Here is a 24,403-nt window from a genome sequence, read left to right as displayed (position 1 = left end):
CTCTCTCTCTCTCTCTCTCTCTCTCTCTCTCTCTCTCTCTCTCTCTCGTGTTCATATTTACTGGAGATTCACAGCACTTAGTACAGAGTTGAAATACTAGAAGCCCAGTTCATTAATGACATGTGTTTTACAGTATTTATAAAGAACTTCTTACACTCTTTTTGACAGTGTGTTATCATTGAAGCCATATGCATCTGTGCAACCTTTAGCCATACAAGCGTTCTTGTCTTTCTAAACAATCCCAAACGCTTTGATTGTAAACTAGAGATGGCTATCTGGCTCTTAGGCAGTATGTGTCATCCTCCTCAGCTAAAATCATTTCCTGGTACCTTGACTCCAGAGACACTCAGCATCTCCATCACCAAATGCTCTTAAAATTGAAGGGAAGTTGAATTACACCCACTGTCTCTATTTTTAAAAAATGTTTTTACAAAGTAGCAAATTGTTTCCACTCAGTAAAAATGATGGATTATTGTATAGTGCAAAAAAAATTAATGAGCAGATGGAATACCAACCCATTATTCATTAAAATATTGCACTGGGTTAATTCAGCAAATAAAAATGGAGAACAGAGCAGATGGCCATTTATAGTTCTCTTGATTTCTTAAGCTACTTCTTTACAGCCAGAACTGCTCCTATATTTAACTTGAAATGCACAGTTCCTACCATATGCACAGTAAGCAAGCATTCATGTGACCTTGTAAACTTCTTGTGTGAAGCAGCAATGATTTTTATGATTTACTTAAAGGAGCACCACACACTTACAGCCAGAGTTGCTCTCACAGTCCCAGTATTCCAGTGATAGTTTAGACATTCTAGACTTGGTAGATCCTTGCCATTATTATCTGGTCTGAAGTAGGCTTAAGTAGGCACAGGGGTATAATTGTACCAAAGGATGTGATCAGTTTCGTTAAGACCTCTGAAGTACACCAAGCATACATGTAATTATTAGACTAGTTGGAATCTCTCTTAAGGTAACACTTTTCTTTTTATGAGACCTTAATTCTACAACTTAATGCATTCTAAGAATCTCTCTACTGGTGCAGAGCAATCAGAATGCTCATCTGTGGAAACAGAATCAAACTCTAAGAACCTATTTTTGAAGTATGTATTACAGCTCAGTATACATGCACCAGCTTCTCTTTTTCTTCTAAGTCTGCACATTTACCTCCAAAGCACAGGGATACATGTATTCAAGGAGTAACATTTAGCAAAAGCAAAATCAGGAAGCAACCCACACAGATTCAATGCATACACTGTGGTGGATATATACCATGGTATTACGTAAGAAGTTATCCGCTGTCACAGAAACCTGGGTGATCACTGTGAGCTGGTCAGGAGCAGGATGGAGAATGGATGTTGTTTAATTTCTGTACGGGCTTCAGAGATTGTAATGCTCTCTGGAAGGATGGAAGTCAGCACAGAGCTTGCTTTAGAAGACGATGAAGACAAGGAGTGGAAGAAGGGACTCTCTGGCCACATTCATTTCTAAGGGATTCATTCTTGAGCTTCTTCTTATAAAATAAAAATATGCAGAGCTCTACAGTCAGCATTTATGAATATCTTAGTGAGCTAATCATGCTTTCATTATTTACAATATTATAAAATGAACAAAGCCATAAAAAGCCCTTCATAGTTAGTTCATATACAGTCCTGAAAATTAGGATGCGATGATGTTAGTTTATTATTAACAAGGTACGATACAATAAATATATGTCAATCTACATTTCTTCCAGACCTTCCTCCAACCTCCATGTGCAAATAAAGTCCTTGGTAGCGTCCCACTGATCACTACCCTGGCATAGAAGATGTATTTACATGTGCTGATTCTGCTAAGCATCACACTCACTTCCTGTGTTAAACCTACCCTGATTTAACCTGTGGAACCACTTTCTACACTTCTCTGTGTGGTTTGTGCTCAAAGACTATTCTCAGCTCTGTAGGTGAGAACTGAATAGCCTAGGCAGGGTTGTTCCTAGGGGGGCAGAACAGGTTGCATGAGACTTACCTACCCCTCCAATCAGCATTTTCCCCCTGAACCTTCTACCAAATGATGGTAGCCTTTGGGTGTTATTCTTCTTCTTATGTCTCTCCTGAAGTTTATGACTGGTATTCTCTATGAGATTATGGAAACAAGGAGTCACCTCTTGTTTGCTGCTACTCCAACTTAGCCTATCATTACCAGCTAGGTGCTGTCAATAAAACCTCTTAATATTATTCACATAGTTTGTAACCTTTTATTGAACATCTATATATGCTAAGCATAATTCTAGAAAAGAAAGACAGAGTAGTAGTGAATAAAACAACCAACCTTCACACATATGAAGACTCTCTTCCAGCAAGAGTGTAGGGGTTGATTGGTAGTTTAAAAATGCAAACAGAATAACAGCAGATATTCAGAGGAACTGTGGGTCAGGTCAACAGAGACATGGGATAGAATACCTGCAGAAGACAACGACTCCTTCAGTAGTTCCCAAGGCTGATCTGTCCCTAGTTACAATTTGTAACGTCTAGCAACATACTTTTAATTGGCACAGGTAGGGTTGAGAGATGCCACAGACCATGTTGTACTATATAGGATATTCCTTTCACATGAAGAATTATTCAACACAAGGCATCAGAGGTGAGAAGGAGAAGACATTCTAGGGTGATCGATGGCAGCTTCTTTGAGAAGTCCCACTGAGGTCACAAAAACTCATGTTAACAAATCTTAAAGTTGTTGGGGTGGCTGAAGAAAGCTGAGAAGAGTAAAGGGGCTGAACTTAGCCAGTGTGAAGAATGAAAGTCTATGCATGGTGAGGTGAGTCAAAAGATTCAAACTATGTTGCTGCAGGTCATAATAAAGGGTCAACATTTTATGCTAAGGACGAAGATTAGCCAGTAAAAGTTTTAAGCACCAACCAAAGAACACACATGGCTAGACCTAGGCCTCCCTGCACATATATAGCAGATGTGCAGCTTGGCCTTCCTGTGTGTCTGGAACAACTGGAATGAGGGCTATCCCAAAATCTGTTGCCTATCTGTAAGATACAGTCTACTAGCTGGGCTGCCTTGTCTGACCTCAGGGAGAGAGGAAGAGCCCAGCCTCGCAGAGACTTGAAGTGCCAGGGTGGAGGGATAATCAGAGAGCAACCGCCCCCCATCAGAGGAGAAGGGGATGGAGGAGGGAGGATGGAGGAGGGATTGTAGGAGAGTGTAACAAGGAGGGGGCAGTGAGCAGGGTGTAACATGAATAGATAAAAAAATTAAATGAAAAGTTTTAAGCAGGAAGAGGGAGATTCTATACTCTTCACTCACACTGTTGATGGAGAACAGTCTACAGAGTGACAAAAGTAGACATTAGTGGGTCAACGGATGGTAGATGTGGTTCTAGCGACACAGGATACCCTGAACACATCCCATGCCAAAAGAAACACAAGAGTCCAATTAGATGTGTATTTCAATGACATTTTTGACATAAATAAATCCCAAGCAATATTCATGATATAGTTATAAAAAATCCATTGTTTTTTCAAAAGTCCAAATTTAACTGGGTTTTCTATATTTTTATCTACAAAATTTGGCAACATTCTGCATTCATGAGTGGATGAATATGCACATATGCAAAATGGTACATATTTAGAAAATGAGCCAACCTGTTATATTTCCCAAGTTCAAAAACAAAAGGCTCTGCATAAGTGGTTTCTATGTGTGGAAGAAGATTATGTATAAATATACATATTTTCATTATTTTTAGATAGATAATTTGCTAAAGTAACTAATCTATTTTGATTTTTATGCTTTCTTTTTATTATTTAAATGACTCAACTTAGGTTTGAAACATCCTTCTGATGAATCATACACATTCACACACATATATGTACATTATTTTTTACGCATATTTTGTATTTTATATATAGTATATGTATATTACCATATAATTTGTATTTTATATTTGCATATATGTAACCATATATATTTTTGTATTTTATATGTAATACATATTATATAATATCTTACCATGTATATGTGTGTGTATCGTCCTGTTTTTGAACTCTATCAACCTAACATCTAAATTCAAAATTCTTAGGTAGGTTTCTTCTCCAATTTTATTTTCATAAGTAAAATCAATATTTATAAGCTCTGTCACTTCTTTCAAAATTTCTCTTTTAGAAAGGCATTTGATTCATTCCCATAGGTTTGATTTTTGTCAATATCTGCTAATTCCTGCTAATTTCTTGTATGGTCACAAAGACCCGTGTCTCACTCCCTGTACACTTCAGGTTATTCTCAGACTTGACTGTCCCGATTTTGCTTCTCATTGTATGAAATTACAAACTGGTGAGTCTGGACCAGCAGGCATCTTTATTAAAGACCAACATTAACACTTGACGTTCAGAGTATTTTCTTTACAATCTGAGCAACGTACAACATTTGGAACCTAAAGATGCCAGACAGATGTAAGTGCATTCCTCCTGGCTGCAACTGTCGGAGGGAAAGAGAAACTTCTCTTGGGACAGAACCTAGAAGTGTAGTGCCGTGGGTGGCATTGCAGTTGTCATGTAACCAATGGTATTCAGTAGCTTGACAGGCTCCTCCCCTTTCTGCACCTCCGTCCGGACAGTTGTGCCTAAAACCCAAGCATCTCATTCTCGCCTCTGCGATCCTCAGCTTAGGTTCTCTCACCAGCCCCATTATCTCTTTCTCAATTCAAATTGTTTCTTCTTTTGAGTCACTCTCTGAAACACTAGCACAGGTAGCTTCTATAGGTGGTGTTAGATGAATGTGTGTCCCAGACCCCTCTCTCCTCAGCTCGCTGAGGACAGGAGCCTTGGGTACCTCTTCTAACAGCACTGGGCATCCCAGAGCCACTCAAATGGTAGGTGTTGAAAGAAGTGATGACATTGAAAAGTGTGACTGAATGCTGTACTTTTAGCGTTTGATATTTTATAATCTAAAATTGGAATTTTTTTCCTGAAATTAGTCAAAAAGTTTACATGGAAGAAAACAGACTAAGCAACCCGCTATGGAGAGTCTGTTAATGACACTTGATGAACCATTTCTAATAAACCGCATCACCTTATTTCATTCTGGAGCTATATTTGATTCTGTGACCAATAAAAACTGAAATTTCATTCATTTTGCTCTCCCTTCCTATGTGCTTGTTCAAACATACACCTCCAGTTTTATATCATTGTAGAAATAAATTATTCAAATGTTAAAGAAGCTTAAAATAAACAATGCATGAGGCACGTTAGTATGTATTCAAGCACAGGAGAATAACTGAGGTGTCTAAACTCTTAAAAAAAAACTTAAGTGTATATGCAGCTATACAAACATATTTAAACTACTATGTAAAAATTATTTACGTCACAGTATTTAATATAGAATAAGCTTTGAAGACAGAGGTCAAAAGGAGTTTTCTTATGAAACAATTACCTGTAATTCTTTTAAAGGTTGAAATAAAAAAAATAATGTGAAAGTCATCAGGGATTAGCCAGAAGTCTGTTTTCCTAGATCAGTTCCTCTCCATGTGTTGCCAGAATCATGAGGCATAAAATATTTTAAAATGGGCTTACTACTGAGAACTCACCCAGAGGGTACAATCATTTCAGAAAAGAATCAAAGTGTTGAATAAAGTAGCAAACATGCATGACTTCGCTACTTCATTTGGAGTGGGTTAGGGATGATGAAAGTGATAACAGAATAGGAAAATATTCAGAAAATGCTATGCAAAATAGGATGGCTTACATTCTTCATGAATGATTAAAGACATGCACACATGCATATGCACACATACACACACACAAGGAGAGGGAGAACGAGAGGGAGAGAGGGAGGGAACAATAAAGTATGGGAAAGAGAGAGAGAGAGAGAGAGAGAGAGAGAGAGAGAGAGAGAGAGAGAAATGGTATGTGAAGATTCTTAGTGAGTAAGAATCATATATATTCCAGGATCTAAAGGACATCTCAGGCACCTTAGAAGAATGTTTCCCCTCGGGAGAAGAGGATAGTTTCTTGGGATAGACCATAGGGTACGATCTGAATATAAGTGAATGAGATCATTCACTGAAGAGAAAATTATCAATTCCGGCATGAGGTAGCAGGCTGTAATTATCCAAGGAAGCTGATACTCCCTGTCTTGGAAGTCACCAATACAACATCACTCATACAATCCTGTCACAGCACTTGGACATTCAAAGGGCTCCTAAGAACCTTCTCACTCCAGCACTCATGTCAGGGAACCCTCAACCAGGATCCAGTCAAGGTCACCAAACTTTTAACTGCAGATAAAAGGCAACAACTCCAGTCCTTTCATTTAGGAAAACAAACAAAGAAACAAACAAAAAACAAAATAAAAAAAATAGAAAAAATAAGAAACCAAACAAAACCCAACTACAACACTAATATTTATTGACTTAGATGAATGACTTTTGCCCTGATGACAGTTTTTGTTGGTGCATGTTTTTGTTATCATTACTGTTAATTTCTTTTTCATTTAAATAAATGGTATTACTATGTTTTATGCTGTTATTTTAAAATTACACAAGTACCAGGGGTCATCAGGTAGAAGCTAAAAACTAGCAGATCTTCCTGCCATGGATTGAAATCTATGATGGATTTGCTCCTTAAGGCAAGACCAAGGAGAATTTCATCTTATGAAAGATTCCCGCTATTAATATGCCTTTTCTGTTAATATTATGCATACACACACACACACACACACACACATATATATATATATATGTGTGTGTGTGTGTGTGTGTGTGTATTATCCCATTCTTTTAAACAGATTTCTACAGAAAAACAGTGATGTACTGTTTTTGTACTGTATTGTGTAGTGATGCTATATAGACAAACAGATGATTTCTTAATTATTAATGATGATCTTATAAGAATTCCTAAAATTATGCTAGTAGTTATTAAGCTCTTTTATAGTGGGACTGCTATTAAGTTCTCTCTGATAATCAAAACTGCAATGAGAACCGTGCTTGTCTTCTAGTGTTACGAGTTGATTGCTTCTGAGATAGCAAGAAGGTATCTGCAACTTAGAAGTGGTTGTAAAACCATCAACCAAAGATCATAAAGTAATAACTATTTAATATAGGTGCAAGGACAGAAGATAAAACATTGATCGGGTTTATCTATACAAAACTTCACTAACAACTTAGTCACAAAAGTTATGGTTTTTAACTCTCCATGGACCTGTAGAGCTGGTGACAGATGATGAATGTTTAGCCAGAAACTTACTCCTAGTGGATATGCATTTAAACATTCTGTGTTGCTTATTCAATTTATGATCTGGATTTATGTGTCAACGTCTGGTGAACTTTTAACTATGTGATCTGAAAGATGTATATGTGCTGAGGATAAAGAGGGGAGACACAACTGAAGAGAGCTTTTTATGCAGACCTGAACTCACGAAGAACTTAGACGTAAAGGCATCGGGGGTAAGAGCATTGTTACATTAGACCAGGAGAAGGGAGCAAGATTGGAACGCAGGATGGAATAACTTAGGAATTACAAGGCCACTTAAAAATTAAGAGAGCAATGTGCAGAACGCAGAGGGAAGAGGAGAAAGAGAAGCTGCAGAGAGAGCAGCAGGAGCAGGCAGGCTTCTCCTTACCACAGGACAGAACAGGTCCTTTCTTAAGAGCAAGGCAGGCTTAGACTTACTAAAGAGAACAAAGCCTCCTCTTACCGACTTCAGTTTAATTCACTTTAGCAATAAAAGGGTAGAAACTTTTATTTTCTCCATGTAATAGACTGGAGTTCATTAATCATCCAGAACGAATGAGTTCTTTCTGCACTGGTGCTTGGTCTTTTGATCCATATACATATGGAAATATGGATGCGTGTGTGTGAGTGTGTGTGTGTGTGTGTGTGTGTGTGTATAAGTATGTAATTATGAGATAGCATAGAAAGCTGGACCCAACTGGTTCGAGTGGAGATTTATGAATGTGTGTGCATGAATCTGTATACGAATTCATGTGAGTTTGATCCATATTTGCTTGCGTGAAAGTTTTTCTTTCTGCAAGCATGACTTTCTTCTCCTGGTTCAATAGAAGTTTATTGCTCCAAACTTCACCCCAGCATGACAAGCGAGAGGCTGCTGGACAAGAGGGAAAAGGTTCTAGCAATTAATCCTTGACTTAATCCCTCGCTGTTTTAAGATGAGGTTGCTAATGCTAGAGACTGCAGCTTCTGGCCTTGACGGAACTCAGACAGACAGGCCAGCTACTGCAGCGAATGGCTTAGACTGTTGACAGGAACGTATCAGCACGTAAGACAGATAAATACAACAGCCTTAAACACGTTGCTCCCACCAATACTGTTCCTCCCCTCTGGCTTACCTTCAGGAGATAACCGAGAAAGGAAGAGATGTTTGGCCCCCTTTTCGCCCTGTTTTGGATCTTGTGGGCACTCCCTATCTGGCTCAGTCCCAGAGAGAAACCCGGCTGGACTGGGACCTCTCTCCTCTCGCTTGGACCTGGACCTGCTGGCAAAATGGCTGGCAAAGAACCACCAGAGCTGACCTCTGGGCACGCCAGATAAAAGATTATTAATCTAAATATTAGGCTAGAACAAAGAAGTAATTTCAGGCAGGAATCTAAATCTTAGGCTAGAACAAGGAAGTAGGCTCCAGACATGAAAATGTCTTTGGGCTAGGACAGGGAAGTAGGCTCAGATATTTTGGTCATCCTGATAAGCCCTTAGAAACAGTGATCACGGGAGTGTTCACGGGACTTTGTTTATCGCCTTGCTTGTTTTTTGACTATTTGTGTTAATTGTCTTGCTTGTTTCTTGACTATTCACATCTACTGTACTGCTAGTCCCTCAACCTAGAACTGAATTTAATACTTGCATGTAATTGAAATAGTATAAAAGCAAAAAGAAGGAGGGGGAATGGGATCGGAGTTTTCTAGGGAGGGGAAATGGGGAAAGGCGATGGCGTCTGAAATGTAAATAAATAAAATATCCACTAAAAAATAAATGTTAGAAAGGGACTTATAGAGAGAGAGGGTAGAGGGAAACGGAGTAAAGGTAAACAGAATGCATTGTACACATACGTAAAAGTGTCTAAGGATGAATTTAATTAAAACTATTTTAAATAGAGAAAAAAACCTCATAGATCTAAAGAATTAAGAGTAAGGTGTTGGCTCTCCTCAGTTTGGAGAGAGTCGCTGCCTGCATAGACGGGAAATAAGCCAAGAGAGACCACATCACTCTATTGTGAACATGAAAGGGCCCCTGGACAGTGCACTGTAACAACCCACTCTCCAGAGAACAAGACTAGCACAAAAGACTAGCACTATTGCTCTCAGGGGTTAGAGCTTCAAGAGCCCAGAGAGCCTCCACTAGGCCAGAGAGCTACTGTTTGCATCATCCCACTGACAGAAGAGGACGCAGCTTCAAGCATGTTCATCACGGGGGATACAGTGAAATCCTATTTAAGCAACAGCCAAAGGATGAACAAAATATCCACCCATTTCAAGGATTTTTTCATAGTGTAACAATAAATGATGTTAAGAGGATATTGAAAAACTTTCAAGGATAGGCTGGGAGAGATGGAGGGATGGTAGAACCAGGAAAGCAGCTCTGAGATTCTCAGCTGCACTCATCTGAGTGAGGTGCAGAGAGCTCATACATGGGCTTGAATGGAATTTGAACTCAGCATAGCTACTTAACGTTGGAGTCTTTCATCTACACCATGTTCTCAAGTCACATACTCGGGGGGGAGGGGGGTGTCACTGGGACTCTGAAAATAACTTCTTCCATGACTGAGATAATCAAATTGAGTATAAATACAAAAGCAAACGTTGTAAAGTCATACACATACATGCATGTACCCCCCACACATCATGCCCTCCCACACACACACCTTACACACACACCACTTACCACACAAACCGCATCACACACACCCCCATATGCACACACACCCACACCACATACACACATATATGCACACACTCACAATGTTATAGAATATATCACAATGTTATAATACACCATGTTGTAATATTATAATGTTACATTATAATATAATATTATAATGTTATAATGTATTTTGTGAGTAAAGTATTATGCCTCTTGGAAGAAAAGAATAGTGATGTTGGGGCATTTTCTTCCTGTCTTTAAAACACTAAAGGAAATCCACAGACTTCAAAAATAAACATATTTCCACAACCCGATGAACTGAGGCTGGAGGATGGCTCAGTGGTTAAGGAACTTGACAGTCAAGCAGGAGGTCCCCAGAGCATGAGCAGATTGTAGGAGAGTGCTGGCTAGCCTGTAATTCCAACCTTGAAATGCAGAGAAAAGACACTCCGTGAATGAGCTGGCAGACAAGAACATCCATCCATATCCATGAGCTCTGGGTTTGATTGAGAGACACTGCCTCAGAATGAACATGAGCTCTGGGTTTGATTGAGAGACATTGCCTCAAAATGAATAAAACGGAGAGCAGCTGAGGAAGGTTGCTGCCATCACCCTCAGAATTCCACATACAAGTGCACACATATACTTGGGTGAGCATCCTCACACACGTGTTCATACTCATGCAAACATGCTTAGATCAACACATGTAAATTACACAGACATACATGTGAAAAGAAGAAAAAATAAATAACAGAATTAGTTAAGCTAATCCCCTAAAGACTCATTGATTCAGATTATTTGAGGAAGATAGTATACAACATGGAGACAACTGGTTAAAACATCTAAATCAAAGCACTTTTGTAATTTACATATCAATTATTTTAGAAGTAAAAATAACAAAATGTAACTACTAAGAACTGTCAAGCATATTTCCTTTAGGGATTATTTTAATAACTGAATAATATCCATAATTAGACAACAATTTGTTTATATGCAAATGACTTTGGAAAGCATTTGAAAATATTTTAGCGCATTAAAAATGTGCTACTGTATCTTATTTGTCTCACACTTTGTGTGACACCCCTTTCTCTACAGAGAGTAGACAGGTGAAACATAATCCAGTCTTAGTTAAATTACCAGGAAAGTCACAGTGGTAATAACTTACTACTCTAAGCAATGCTGACAGGAACAATTATTTATTTTCATTTCCCCATAGGAAACCCATGGCATTTTCTTAATATGTTTTAGATTTTATTTTATGAGTATTGGTGTTTGCCTACATATTTGCTTCTGTACCACAGACATGTCTGTTCCCTGAAGAGGCCAGAAGCATCAGATCCCATGAAGCTGAGCCTCCACAGGGGTGCTGGGAATCAAACCCAGATCCTCCAGAAGAGACGCCAGTGCTGTTAACTACTCTCCCGATCCTCCAGCCCTGAAGAACATTGTTTAATTTATGTTCAACAGACCTCTCTGTACAGAGGAAGAAAAAAGGTAGTTGCCTAACAGCAATTTAATAGCGCAGCTTGGATTAGAACCCAGGTCTTCTGATCCTGAAGATGTTGCCCGCCTCTACATTACTTTTGTAATAGACCACGGTGATGCATGCACCTTTGGTCAGATTAGCACTGAGGTAGCTTTCAGTGCCAAAGTCTATATTTCTGTGCGTCTAATGTACCCTACATCTGAAACAGCCATTACTTATTGCCTAGCCATGGATCTGCTCACACTCTACCCTATGAGTCCAGTACTTCTATTGTGTATCTTATTTAACACACTGCTGTAGAACTGGTCTGCACACGTCTCCGTAAGGACTTCCCTGGCGACGAAGTGCAGACTCTTCTGCACTGCGGAAGGTTGTTATTTCTTGTTCTCTATTGATGTCTGTGCACATGCGTGATAGCACAGGCATCACAGATTAGGGTGAACAGACCAAGTAAGAACTGAGCAGCAGAACATTCTGACATGCATAGAATGTTCTCCAACACCACTAAGGAGGAAGGAGGTGTCAACGCTCCCCTTGCGCCAACAGCCTTCTGTCAGCTAGAGTTTTCACCCTGAGTTCTCCTATGTATTACCTCACTGATGCTTCCCCCATAATTTTCTTGCCAATATAAATATAATTAGTTTCTGGCCCTCTTCTCTTCCATAGATGAAATTTATTTCTTTTTAAAACTCAAGCTTACATATCACCTCTTCAGATAATCATCAGCTAGGCACCCTCTTGTTTATGTTCAATGACACTTTGGCCAAATCATTACTCTGTGATCTCTAAGGAGGCATCAATAATGAGGGGCATGATCACCTACCTCTTCCAGGAGGTTGTGCGTCCACCCCTGTTGTACACGGTCACGGTATTATTCTTTGATATTTCTGTTATTCTTCTCTCAGCAGGGCAAGCATGTTTCCCACCATCTCACACACCGCTGGACTCCTGGTGCAGCACGTGTTCTATACATGATCATTGACTGAACCAGAGTGGGGGTGCTGGAGGACCTCCAGAAACTGATGAGTGGTTAGGCCTGGGTGTGACAGAGCCCTTCCCAAGCATCCGATGACCTGTAATGGAGGCTGCACCCCAGAGCACATGTGGCTTCGTGCATTCCTGTAACGCGCTACGCACTCCCATTCCGACATCGGGTTCATCTGGGGTAATAACTGCGCCAGCCTCACCAACGGGAGGTGTAATTTATATCAGTGAAAGCCTTTCTGAGGCTTGATATTTAGAGGTGTAGGAATACAAATGACATTAAGCAGTAAGTGGGCAAAGAGGTATGAGTAAAGAATCTGTGTGGCATAAAAACTTACAGCTACAATTAGGGCTAAAATGTTCCACAATTAAATCAGGATGAAGTGAGTGAGTGGCAAAGGTTGCACATTCATCAGAAAGGATATGCAAACCAAAAGCATGTTTATTGCTTACAAAATCTCTGACTCCCTGAAGCACCTATAATTATTAGTTATTTATCACAACAGTGAAAGTGTTGACACTGTATATTCCTATAAAATGAAACATAAAATAATAATGCCTGACTTAGAGAATTCCTTCAAGTTAATGAGGTGGTTTTATATAGGACCTTGTGGAGTTTTAGGTGGACAGACTTTGAGGACCATACAGAAATAATGTCTATATACAGAAATAATGTCTATAGTCAGTCTCTCTCTCTCTCTCTCTCTCTCTCTCTCTCTCTCTCTCTCTCTCTCGTTATTTACCTAAAAATAAAATGGAATCATAGAGCCTCCAAGCAATTGCTGGAGAATGGATGAATCTGAGGTCCCAGAAGACCAGGAGCCATGTGTGTTCTCTCTCCATAGGCAGTGTAAATAAACAAATGTATGGTTCCAGAGCAAAGACTTCACAATGCTAACAGCCATGAAGATCACAAAAGAACAGGCTAGTTCTTGTCACATCCATGCTAAGTTAGTCAACAAAGCCACCAACCAACAGAATAAACAGTTCATTTTACCAGCAAGCTTTCTTAAGATTTGGCTAGGATTAGAAGACTCTTAAGGAAAACCTTCATCTGTGAAATAGCAAAATTTAAACATTCTTCTCATGAAAGCAGGAAAAGAATATTTACATGAACAGGTACCTAAAATATCTGCCCTGTCTTTTACGCTACTTGGTAGTCTGGAGCATCAAAGGGCAGAAATTTCAACAGACTCCATGCAGCAAAGTGGATCACATCTCACTAATTCCCCCACTTGCAATATATTGCTGTGAATTTGAAATCCACTTCTGTGTTAAGTGTGATACCTCTGCTCCAGTTTTTCCAAAGCTTTTGATAATACCACCATATCTGTAGCCTCCTTCCTTATTGCTCCTATGAGCTAATGACTTTTTAATTCCTTTCCTTTCATTTTAGATCAGTTGTAGACAGGGATGGAAGATAGGTGTATTTGTCAAATGTACATGATGGTACCATGGAGTCCTGTGCTCTCCTCACAGAATGCCCTCTTCGCTATTTTATGTACTTGTGTATGTACTGCGCATGCATCCTAACATCACCGTGGCATCTAACCTTGCCTCTTGAATATATTGCACCACAGAACTTGTAGCTTCTTCTCTCTTCAAAGTTGCAGGTCAAAGAGAGAATGCTTTCCTAAAATGTATATGAACAAATAGGCCTTTGTCCATAGATTTGGTGGGAAATTTAATTAATGTAAGTTCTTTCAATTTGGAGTTTGTATTAGGTCTGGTGTTCTAGCATAGGCACCCCCAAGATCAGCTATTGCCTATTCAATTCATGAAGAGGGACTGGGAACTTGCTTTTCTTTTTATAATTTATACTGGGAAAAGATTTAGTGTGGTAAACTCAGCTACCATTTCTGCAAACTGAATTGGTAGAATCCCTTTGTTTTAGGGTTATCCACATTGAAGCATCCCCATACTAACTCTCATAACCTTGTGTATCTCCTTGGTGGTGTTTTCAGTGTATTTGCCATGGTCTTAAAGAAATTGACCCCAAGTTAAATAGGGATTGTCTTCCAGTATTGTGACTAAAGGATGCTTAAGCAGAATGACAACAAGACATTCGTTACACAAGGGGCTAAGGTAAAGCAGCCAATGATCTGTGAAGGAAATAGAACCTCATGGTTAGTATTTCCAGAGTGCTTTCCAAGAGGGACTGTAGCCATGTACTAAAAGGGGAAAATAGACTCAAGTAATTTTATAAGACAAAAGGATGAGAGGTGTGGACTCTCATCACTTTAAAAACACATGAAGTGCTCACAGTCTGAGTTTTTCCCAAGCAAAGAGCTCTTGACTAGGTAGAAGAAAGGTTCTTCAAGATGCATCAGCCAGAACACTGTGCTAAATTGCCCAATTACTCATGCTCTGTAGAAACTTTGAAGATGAAGTTCACACCACTTGCATCTGATAGTTCATTTTCAATCACAATGGACAAGGAAGCTATTTGCTTTCCCTATTCTAGGGTTAGGAAAATGAGTAAAGTCATAAGCTAGACATGAGCTGTTTCCATTTAGATCTAGAGGGGCTACAGCACAATTATATTATTTTCTCTTATTTGTAAACTGACAAGTAGAAGCAGGAGAAGAGTCAAGACAAGATTGTCACACAGGCCGGCATGTCAATAAGCCCAAGACCTTGCTTTGAACCAAAACCAGAGGATTAGCGTTGGGGGGTGGGAACTGAATGATGGGATGGGGAGGCACACAACGCTCATTAGCTGCTTCTCTTTCCAAAGCACAGAGAGCCCAAATAAAGCTGTATCAGGAAAGAAAGTGAGAACCGTTGGCATCATGCATGTCTCCTCCAAACACGGCCATTAGTAAGTCAGTGGACTTCAGAAGAAAGGAAAAGATGTAATAATGCATAGTCTATCAAAACTGTGTGTGACGAAGTGACATAGTGACATAATTCATGTCACATGGGCCATCTAATGAGTAAAGCATGATAAGTGTTCAGTAGCCTTGTGTAAGTACCGCCTTCATATCACTCAATTAGCCTATACAGTCAGCTGAAACAAAAGAGAAGAGGTCTTGTTGCTTCTGGAGTTCTGACATCACTGCCTCTTCCTCATCACTGCCCGCTCCCCTCTTTCTCTACATAAGAACAGTGAAGCTCAAAGAAGGAACTAATCTTGGTCTAGCTTCCCTTATGTATGTTGTGTGCACACAATGAAACACGAATGATCATTTTCTGGAATGCAGCTGCAGGAATGGTTTCTCTTACGCTATTATGCTGCAGATTAAAAAAAAAGCCAACTTTCGTTGTGGAGCCGTGTGCTCTAGATTTTTAAAATCCAAGGAGCTAAAGATGCTGTGAAAAGGGCCGTTGAGAAGTTATGGGTAAAGTTATTTCTGCAGAAGCAGGAGTCCTGAGATTGGATCTGTAAGACCCATGTGTAGAACCAGACACAGCTAAGCCGGCCTGAAATCACAGCACTGTGAAGTAGGGTCGGGACCCCAGGGACTTGCTCAGCAGCCAGGTTCAGTGATGAGATCCTGTCTCAAAACATGAGATAGGGAAGCAATTAAAGAAAGCATTCCAATGTTGATTGCTGGCACGGGCCCACACTCATATGTAAGGACATATACACATGCATGTGTCACACAAAGAAAGTACTTAGACTGGCTGTAAGTCTAGGCTTGCTGCTTAAACATTATCTCAGCTTTTCAGCATATCAAAGAACCTCCCTCTACCGAGGATGTGCTAAAGGCCGTGCGCTAAAAGCTTACAGAATACAAAGCGTCTTACTGAATTACCAAAAGGTAACATTTTGCTCTGAGGTATCAAGTCACCTCCCTAAAAGACGGTCACTGCTAAGTACGAAAGCACACCTGTGGACAACCGACAAACATATTTAGCAGTCCACACTCAAATTCCTTTCACAAGCATGCTGTCCCTATATTTCATTTATTCAAACTTCAAGGCTGGCTGGCTGCACAAGCTATAAAGCTGTTTCTGATTCTAAGCCTGTGGAGGGTCAGGGATGAGACCCACTCATCTCAGTGTAGGAGTATGCTCAAAGGAATCCTGAATACATGTGTTTTGATTAGAAGGGCAATAATTAAAAACAAAATCATATGAATGATCTTAGGAAATTAGACCAATTTAATAAAGACCTCTATCACCACTCCACTAAAAATACATTTCAACATGTTGATGATTTAATCTAAGATCACCGTATTGCAATTCCCAGCTGCACAAAACCTATTCTCCAGCACGATCATTATAATCTCGTGCTTTATTAAACATCCAAAAGGAATGGTATAACGGTCCTTCAAGGACAGATCCATTAGAAAAAATATAATAATCTACAGCATAATGTGCTTAAAATGCTTTTTAAAACAGTTTTGTCATTAAGATGATCAGCACCTGGTTATTCTCACTGAAAGAGCCTGAGATCGGCCTGATTGAAGACAGCTACACACCGTTTTCCTGGCCCATGAAACGAACCGAAGGAACATTCCTCAGTGTTGTCTGGCAGGCTGATTTCACTAGGATGGGAATCTTCAAAATCAGGATGTACGTTACCCAGAGATCTCAAGAGGAAAAGAACCAATAGAACATGGGCGAATAAACGGGACTCATTAGACTGGGCTTGAAACTGGGCAAGGAAAATCCCAAACTGGCCCCATTAATACTAGAAAAACAAAACAGAGAACCCAGGGGCGTCTCAGTACACAAAAATAAATCCCTTAAAAATGCTTAGCCACTGAAGGTCTAGAAGGCTCTTGGAGAGCCAGTGGCATTGAGCTCACATTGGAAGGCCAAACAAGTTGGAATTTGGTGTCAATGAACAACTGCAGCAGCAAAGTCACACACACTTACATAGCAAGAGGAGCAAAGGCAGGCGAGATATACTGGGTTTTTTCCTCAAACATCCTTATATCTGGGCCACTCACTAGATTCCACGCAGAAAGCAGGTCTTCCTCTTGTGATAAGATTTCTCAGGAAGCACCCTCACAGACATCTCTGGAGCTGAGTCTCCTAAGTGATTCCAAATCCGGTTACTTTGACGACAAAGATCATAAGGCAGTCTCAGCACAACACACACACACACACACACACACACACACACACGTGTACGCGTGCACGTGCGTGCATGCAAACAAGCACACATGCCCGCATGCACTTAGATTAGGAGAAATAGAAAAAGGAATGGTCCAATGAAATTTAACCCAAATACGATTAAACAAGTATCACTTAAACTAATCTCATAATTCTGGCTGATGGTAGAAAGCTGCCTTCTGAAGTCAAAATAAGATTTTCAAAAACACAAGTCTGTTGGCTGTGCCCTTGACTACTCATTGTCCGATTCTACCTGATCTTGGGGGTTGGAAGTGAGGTGGCACGGAATCAAGAGACTCCAGAAACAGATGAGAAACTTCAGCAAGCTCTCTGAACACTGCTGCAAGCTCCTTTAATACCCTCCACCCTCACCCCATTGGTCCCAAGAAAGCATCGCTTCTAAACAATAGTTCCTGATTAGCTAGCATTGTCTGTGTCAGCAATCCTTGATCTCTAGGCAGTCCTCAACTAGGTCCTCCTGTAGGACATATCATTGTGGCTGCATAGCACCCAGCATTTACATAGAGGTGGCCCAGCGTTTCTGTACACAAGTCCACCATGTAGTTTGACTTTTAAACAAATATAATATCAAGTGCTTAAAACATATTTTGTCTCAATGTTCATTAGTATTCCTTCATCATGCCTGAGATCACGAGGGATGTTTGACTGGTCCCCAAGGTGAAAATTAGGTTAACATAACTAACAAAACTAACATTTCTTTGATGGATGGTGATTTGTAGGTGCTTTTCAAGTCTCAGGGCCTTTAAACTTCATGTCGACAATAATTCCCATTCTTCAGATAAAGAAAAGAAAAAACCAAAATGATCAAGTGACTATCCAGAGATGACACAGGACCTAAATGGCTCCAAGATGACTGAAAGCCAGATTTTAAACAGACCCAGCCTCTTTGTACTCCACGCCAATCTTTGATCAGCTCAGATTCCCCTAACCCGCTGCTTGCTATGCTGCCTGACCTCTCTGTAAATGAGCCTGTGAGCTGTTAGAGAAGATCATAATATGGTTCGGCAGGAAGCAGGTACTGATGAGTGCCATCCACCTGCTGTGAGACAGAAGGCAACTTAGTAAATCTCCATGAACCTTAACTTTCGCTTCTTAATATGAAAATAATGGCATAGTCTCGCTTTTGAGGGAAATCAATAAAACACATGTAAAAGGCACTATTCCAAAACTTAGCCCTGAGTAAGTGTTCAAAGCAACTATCCAGCAGGCATCTCAATTAGAATATTATTAGGCGTCAATGAAAATACATTTTTTTTCAAGAATGGACTCTTAAGAGCTAAGATCAAAGGAGAGTGAGTTTGATGTCATACTTGTTTATAAGAACAGGAAACAAAAATTGCCTTGGGCAGAAAACAGACAAAGAGATCAGAATACAAAAGAAAAACCTAAGAAAACTGAAAAAGAATTTAAAGCATAATAATAATAATACCCACATGCACAGCAACAACTGCTGGGATCCCAGTGCAAGCTGAGCATGTGTGCACTTACCTGGTCATACCATAAACAGGAGGTAGCTATGAGCAATGATCATTTTCCTACATAGTCAACTGAGAGACACAGAAGTTAGTGTTACCCCAGAGGTCACACAGGGAAGGTAAGAAACTGAGACTTGAGCCCTGGCTTCTGTACTACCAAGTATGTGCTCTTGTTACCGCCTTGCTCAGCATCCAGCTGAAAGGGAGAAACCACCCATGTGTCCTATGACTGAAGACACCCTGCCCAATACATCAGGTCACAAGGTCCATGGGTGACTAAGATCACAATGCGGACAACATCACCCTCAGGCTTGCAAAGACTGTGGAGAGATCACTTTGCTTGAGTGGATGTGAGTGAAATGATCCGGGCCACATTGGAAGAACGTTCGGATATGTTTATGTATTGCAAGCTCAGTGGAGACGGTTTTTCTTCTGTACATTCTACTGCACAGGTTTCAGCTAATTCTTTGCTTTTCTGCTCATAAACATCAGCACTCTTGTCAATCAATAACTATGCATTAACATTTTTATTAATTTTTCATGAAATCTTGATCATGTTACCCCTCCCCCAGCTCTCCCCAGATCCTCTCTACCTACTACCCACTCAAATTTATGTTCTTTCTGATTTTGCATCTAATTATATATGACTTCCCCTAACGGGTGAGCCCTTCAGTGTTGGCTCCGGTCACAAACAATTCAGACTTGTCTGTGTCCTGGCTATATGACCCTTCTCCTCCTTTAGACATCTTCATCTGTGACTACTGGTATATCAGGATCTACCAGGCAGGGTACTTGTAAGGGTAAAAGATTATGCCAGTCCAAACGTCTGGTATTCTAAAAGTGTCTGTCGAATCTACACGTCAGCAGCAGATAGTTCTTACAAACAGCTGGTCTAGAACACCACTGTTGGCAAATCCATCTCAATGTTAAAGATACCCTATAAATCACCAGGATTAAGCAGTTTTAAAAACCGGATGTGACATTGGATATAGGACCGTCTCTTTTCAGCATACCCAACAATGCTGTGGACATCGCCATCAACAAACCCGAGTGCAGAACATATATCCGTAGCTGTGATATATTATTAATGTCACTTTCAGCAATGGAAAACTACTTTTCTGTCATACTTATGAGCAATGGCTAGCCTGTACCTGGGCCACAGTTACTATTGTTCACTTTTTTTCTTGTAGACGTGGACGGTCAGGAACACACACAGAGAAGAGCTGGTGTCAGAATCAAGATTAAAAAAGGTGCCTCACACGGTGGCTGGATAAACAGCTCAGCAGTTAAGAGCGTTTGCTGCTTGTCTTAGTTAGGGTTTCTATTGCAGAGATAAAACACCATGACTACGAGCAACTTGGAAAGGCGAGGGCTTATTTCATCCTGTGGCTTGTAGTTCATCATCCAGGAAAGTCAGGGTAGACGCCTGGAGCCAGGAACTGATACAGAAGCCACGGAGAAACACTATTTACTGGCTGGCTCCTCAGGGCTTCCTCATATTGACTTCTTACACAACCCCTAAACCACCTACCCGAGGGTGGCACTAACCCACGTGGACTAGGTCTACCTACAACAATCTTAATCAAGAAAATACCACACAGGCTTGCTTACAGACCAATTTTATGGAACCATTTCCAAATTGTGGTTCCGTCTTCTAAAATGACTCTAGCTGGGGTCAAATTGACAACAGAACCCAATGAGGACACTGCTCGTGCGGAGTGAGCACCCCAGTTTGGTTCACAGCACCAACATGGCTTGCTCACACCTTACTGTAACTTCAGTTCCAGAGGACGCAATGCCACCTTGGGCACTGCACTCAGGCGATGCACTTACATACATACAGGCAAAACACTTCTGCATATAAAACAGACATAAATAAAATATTTTGAACATATCTCACCTTTATGGCACAGTCTAATCAAAACTGTCCCACAAGGAATAGAATAAGGTCATCCTTTCGGAACAAATAATGTTCTCAATTAGCCCCAAATTACAGTCAAATGGGTTCTCTCTTAAAGGCTAAAAAAATTAATGGTGTGAATGTGAGAGAGAAAGAGGGGGGAGAGGAGAGAGAGAGAGAGAGAGAGAGAGAGAGAGAGAGAGAGAGAGAGAGAGAGAGAGAGAGAGAGAGAGATGGATGAGAGATTCTGGTGCTGAAGTTATAGACAGTTTTGAGCCACCCAGCTTGGGTTATGGAAAATAAGCTTAGACCCTTTGGATAATGAGTAAAAATGGGTATAAAATCTATATAAAACATTGCTCTTTCTCAAGAGGAATTCTAAGTTAAGGAATCAGGTCTATAAATTTAATGACCCATCTATACCTGTAGCATAGGAAGCCATGTCTCAGGCACAGTGGCACTGTTGAGGGGAGAAGTCTGCTGCCCTGCTAGGCACTGCGGTGCAGAAGGGTCAGGGCACAGTTTGGAGAGATACACTGCAGCTCTCTAAATGGATGGAAGAGGAGGCTTTAAATCTTCTCACCTCAAAGAGATGATAAATATTTAAGGTGAGAGACATAATAGTCTCCCCAGTTTGACTACGCTTAAATTCATACGTGAACTGAAATGTTCAATGTCCTAGAAGCACACACAACTTTTATTATGGCACAATTAAAGTAAGAAGCAGCAAAGAAACAAACAGACCCTTGTAGCCTCTTTGTTCAAAATATATCATAATTTTGGCAGTGTAATTGCAGATACATGGAAACCTCAGATGGTTCTATTAGTTTATAAATAGACAGATGAATTCCTTCCTCACGCTAGGCAGAGCCCAGCTATTCCTTTCCCCAAATTTACTTCCATTGTCATTAGAATGGTCCAGGTTCCAGAAGCTGAATTCTGGAACTCTTTCACCTTGATAATCCCTCTGAACCTGTGCATTTCTCTACTTCATATACACAGCAATTGAGGGGCACTATGATCCATGATGGTAACTGAAACGGCTAAGATTCGGAGAAAATAAATAATATGAAGCAATTTCCCGCTTTAAAAACACCTGCTAGTTTATTTTCTCTGTCCAGCATTCACTGTCGGTGACATCTGAAACGGGAGCGCACGGTCGTCCAAGTCTCTTTCCAGGTCAGTCTGCTGTGTTCCAACGCATGGTCTTCCCCATCGCATTTCCGTGGGGTGTGCTGTGCTCCATCCAGGACCCGACTTTTACTTTTAAAAAACCATCTGCTTGAAGTGACTTTATTAATTCACTTTGCTGTGTTTCTTGACATGTCTACAAATTACAGTTCATAAATTTTCTGATAACAAATTGTTCATAGGGCTCTAGGCAGAACATAATGTGAGAGTCTAAATATAGAAGTGGTGCTTACATCTGTACACAAGTAATTCATACATAATATAACTATGTTTGCCAACACCAAGGGCAAGCAGTAAACGAGCCCGGGCGGCACAAACGTGATGCTGGAGATTTCCCATCCCCAGGCCCAGAAAGCCCTGCAGGAAGGCCGCAACTTTACTCTTATTAAATATTTCTATATTATTTTACAATTTTCTTTAGAAGTAGTTAAATTGAATATAGAAGAGACCTTCCTCGGGGAGCCAGTACCAGGCTCCTATTCTTATAATAAGAAATATCTTGGCTACTGGTCCTGAAGTAGTCATGCTGTACGCTGTTTGTTTTCATTGAGGAAAAACCCTGACTCTTTAAGGTGCATGAGAGGGTAGCTTAACGAAAGGACACTGAGAGTGGGAGAAATTGTCACCCCCCAGAGAAGTACACATCAACTGGCTATCCAATACCATACGATCAGCCCTGTAAACATACATGCAAGCAACAATACACAGACTGAAGAGTTTATATTTAGGAATATATATGTGTATACATACAGGCACATAACGATTAATGAAAAAAGAAGCCATGGGTTTGAAAGAGAGCTGGAAGAAGTATATGATACTCTTAGCATCTGTGAAGAGTACTCAAAGTTACGAACTAATATAATTAGCATTTGTAACCCACTGGTCTTATGCCTACTGTCTGAAAGTCTGTTTCCTTTGTGTCTGTTCATCTAAAGATAGTCACACAGCATCCCACACTGTCCAGACTGCAAAACTTTCCGATCAGTACACCATTACCCTTCCCATGGGAGACACAAGCAAGAATGGGATGGGGCATCACATTTTGGTCCTTGGAGGGAATGAGATGCTAGAGAAAGAAGAGGAATCCCTATACCCCATAGGCTTATGGCAACAGGTTTCCATCCAGGCTTACAGGCTCCTTTTCCCACAGTGCACCCTCACACGGGAAGGTGATGCCAAGATTCCTAACCAACACACGAACATTAAATGTTATATGTGGTCTAGCAAGATGGTTCAGTAGGTAAAGGTGCTTGCTGCCAAGCCTCAAGATTTGAGTTTGTTCCTAGGAATACACATGGTTGTAAGAGAGAACAAATTCCTGTAAGCTGTCCTTTGACCTCTACAAGTATGCTGAGACATGCACACAAGCACACATATCATGGACATGTGTGTATATACACAATCAATCAATCATTCAATAACTGACATTTGCAAAGTGAACTTTGGTTTGGTTATAGCTAGCCTAGAAGGCTTCACTTTAAAAGCTACTTATATTCTGAAAATGGATATCCATGAATATATAAACTTCTATATGTATTAGCAAAATAGTCTTCTTCATCCTTATTGCTGACTTTTATTGCCATATCTGCATTAAACTGAAAAATATATGTAAATAAATAGAGAGTTTTTATTTTCTTTTTCCCTTCATGGAGGGCAGGCAATGATTCTACCTCCATGAAACGCTCTCCTGTTGGTTTTCCAATACTTTATTACGATTTATTTATTCTGAGTGATTGTTTCTTTCTCCTGTTCTACACTTAAGATCCTGTTTTAAAATGAATGTGAAACCGGAGCTTCCGCTCTCTTTTCCATCTCAATCCCTAACATAGCCCTTGGGCTCTGAAGCTCACTCTAGCTACCTAAGCGTACTCACACTCATTCACAGCTGGCTGCTAACCGGCATTTGCAGTTCAGGCTCCTGCTTTCGTTATGGAAGCTAGTCAGAAGAATACATTTGGGGTATGTTTACATGTTCACACAGAGGTCCCAAATGACATACTCCTCCTGATGTTTCTGATATCATTAATCTGGCCAACATTTTCAGAATTATTCAAACTGGAGGCCACAGGCATCATCGATAATTTCTCTTTCTCATCATATTGTCACTGACATGGTACTGATGTTGTGGTGGCGTCGTAATCCCCTTGACATAGGGTTCTTCTTCAACTCACTATCTAGTTCATTTTGGATAAAAGTAAGTACCCCGTTCACTCCACTAACCTCATGTATAAAATATTCAGGAGGTTCCCTGAGACAACCATATGATGCCTCAGTGCAACTTAGAGAAATTAATTTGACCTGGAAGAGCCTATCAAATGAGTGCACATATGTGCCAGGCTGTCTTCCCAGTTGAAGGGTACCTACTCATCCTAAGCCCAGAAAGCCTAGAGGATGTCCTATATGTTCATTTACAGCTTTG

At 40.3% G+C, this 24,403-nt stretch overlaps 1 protein-coding gene across 1 annotated transcript in view; it reads right to left on the bottom strand.

Annotated features, from left to right (window-relative positions):
• The window catches only part of Hs6st3 (heparan sulfate 6-O-sulfotransferase 3), a 668,820-nt gene that overhangs the window by 212,236 nt on the left and 432,181 nt on the right, over positions 1 to 24,403 (bottom strand). The gene's annotated exons all lie outside the window — the stretch shown is intronic.

Source organism: Grammomys surdaster, unplaced genomic scaffold, assembly GCF_004785775.1.
Source record: "Grammomys surdaster isolate TR1022 unplaced genomic scaffold, NIH_TR_1.0 65, whole genome shotgun sequence".
In the NCBI taxonomy this organism is placed as follows: Eukaryota; Metazoa; Chordata; class Mammalia; order Rodentia; family Muridae; genus Grammomys; species Grammomys surdaster.
Note: the sequence above shows the minus strand (reverse complement) of the source record. Positions and strands in the feature narration are given on the sequence as shown.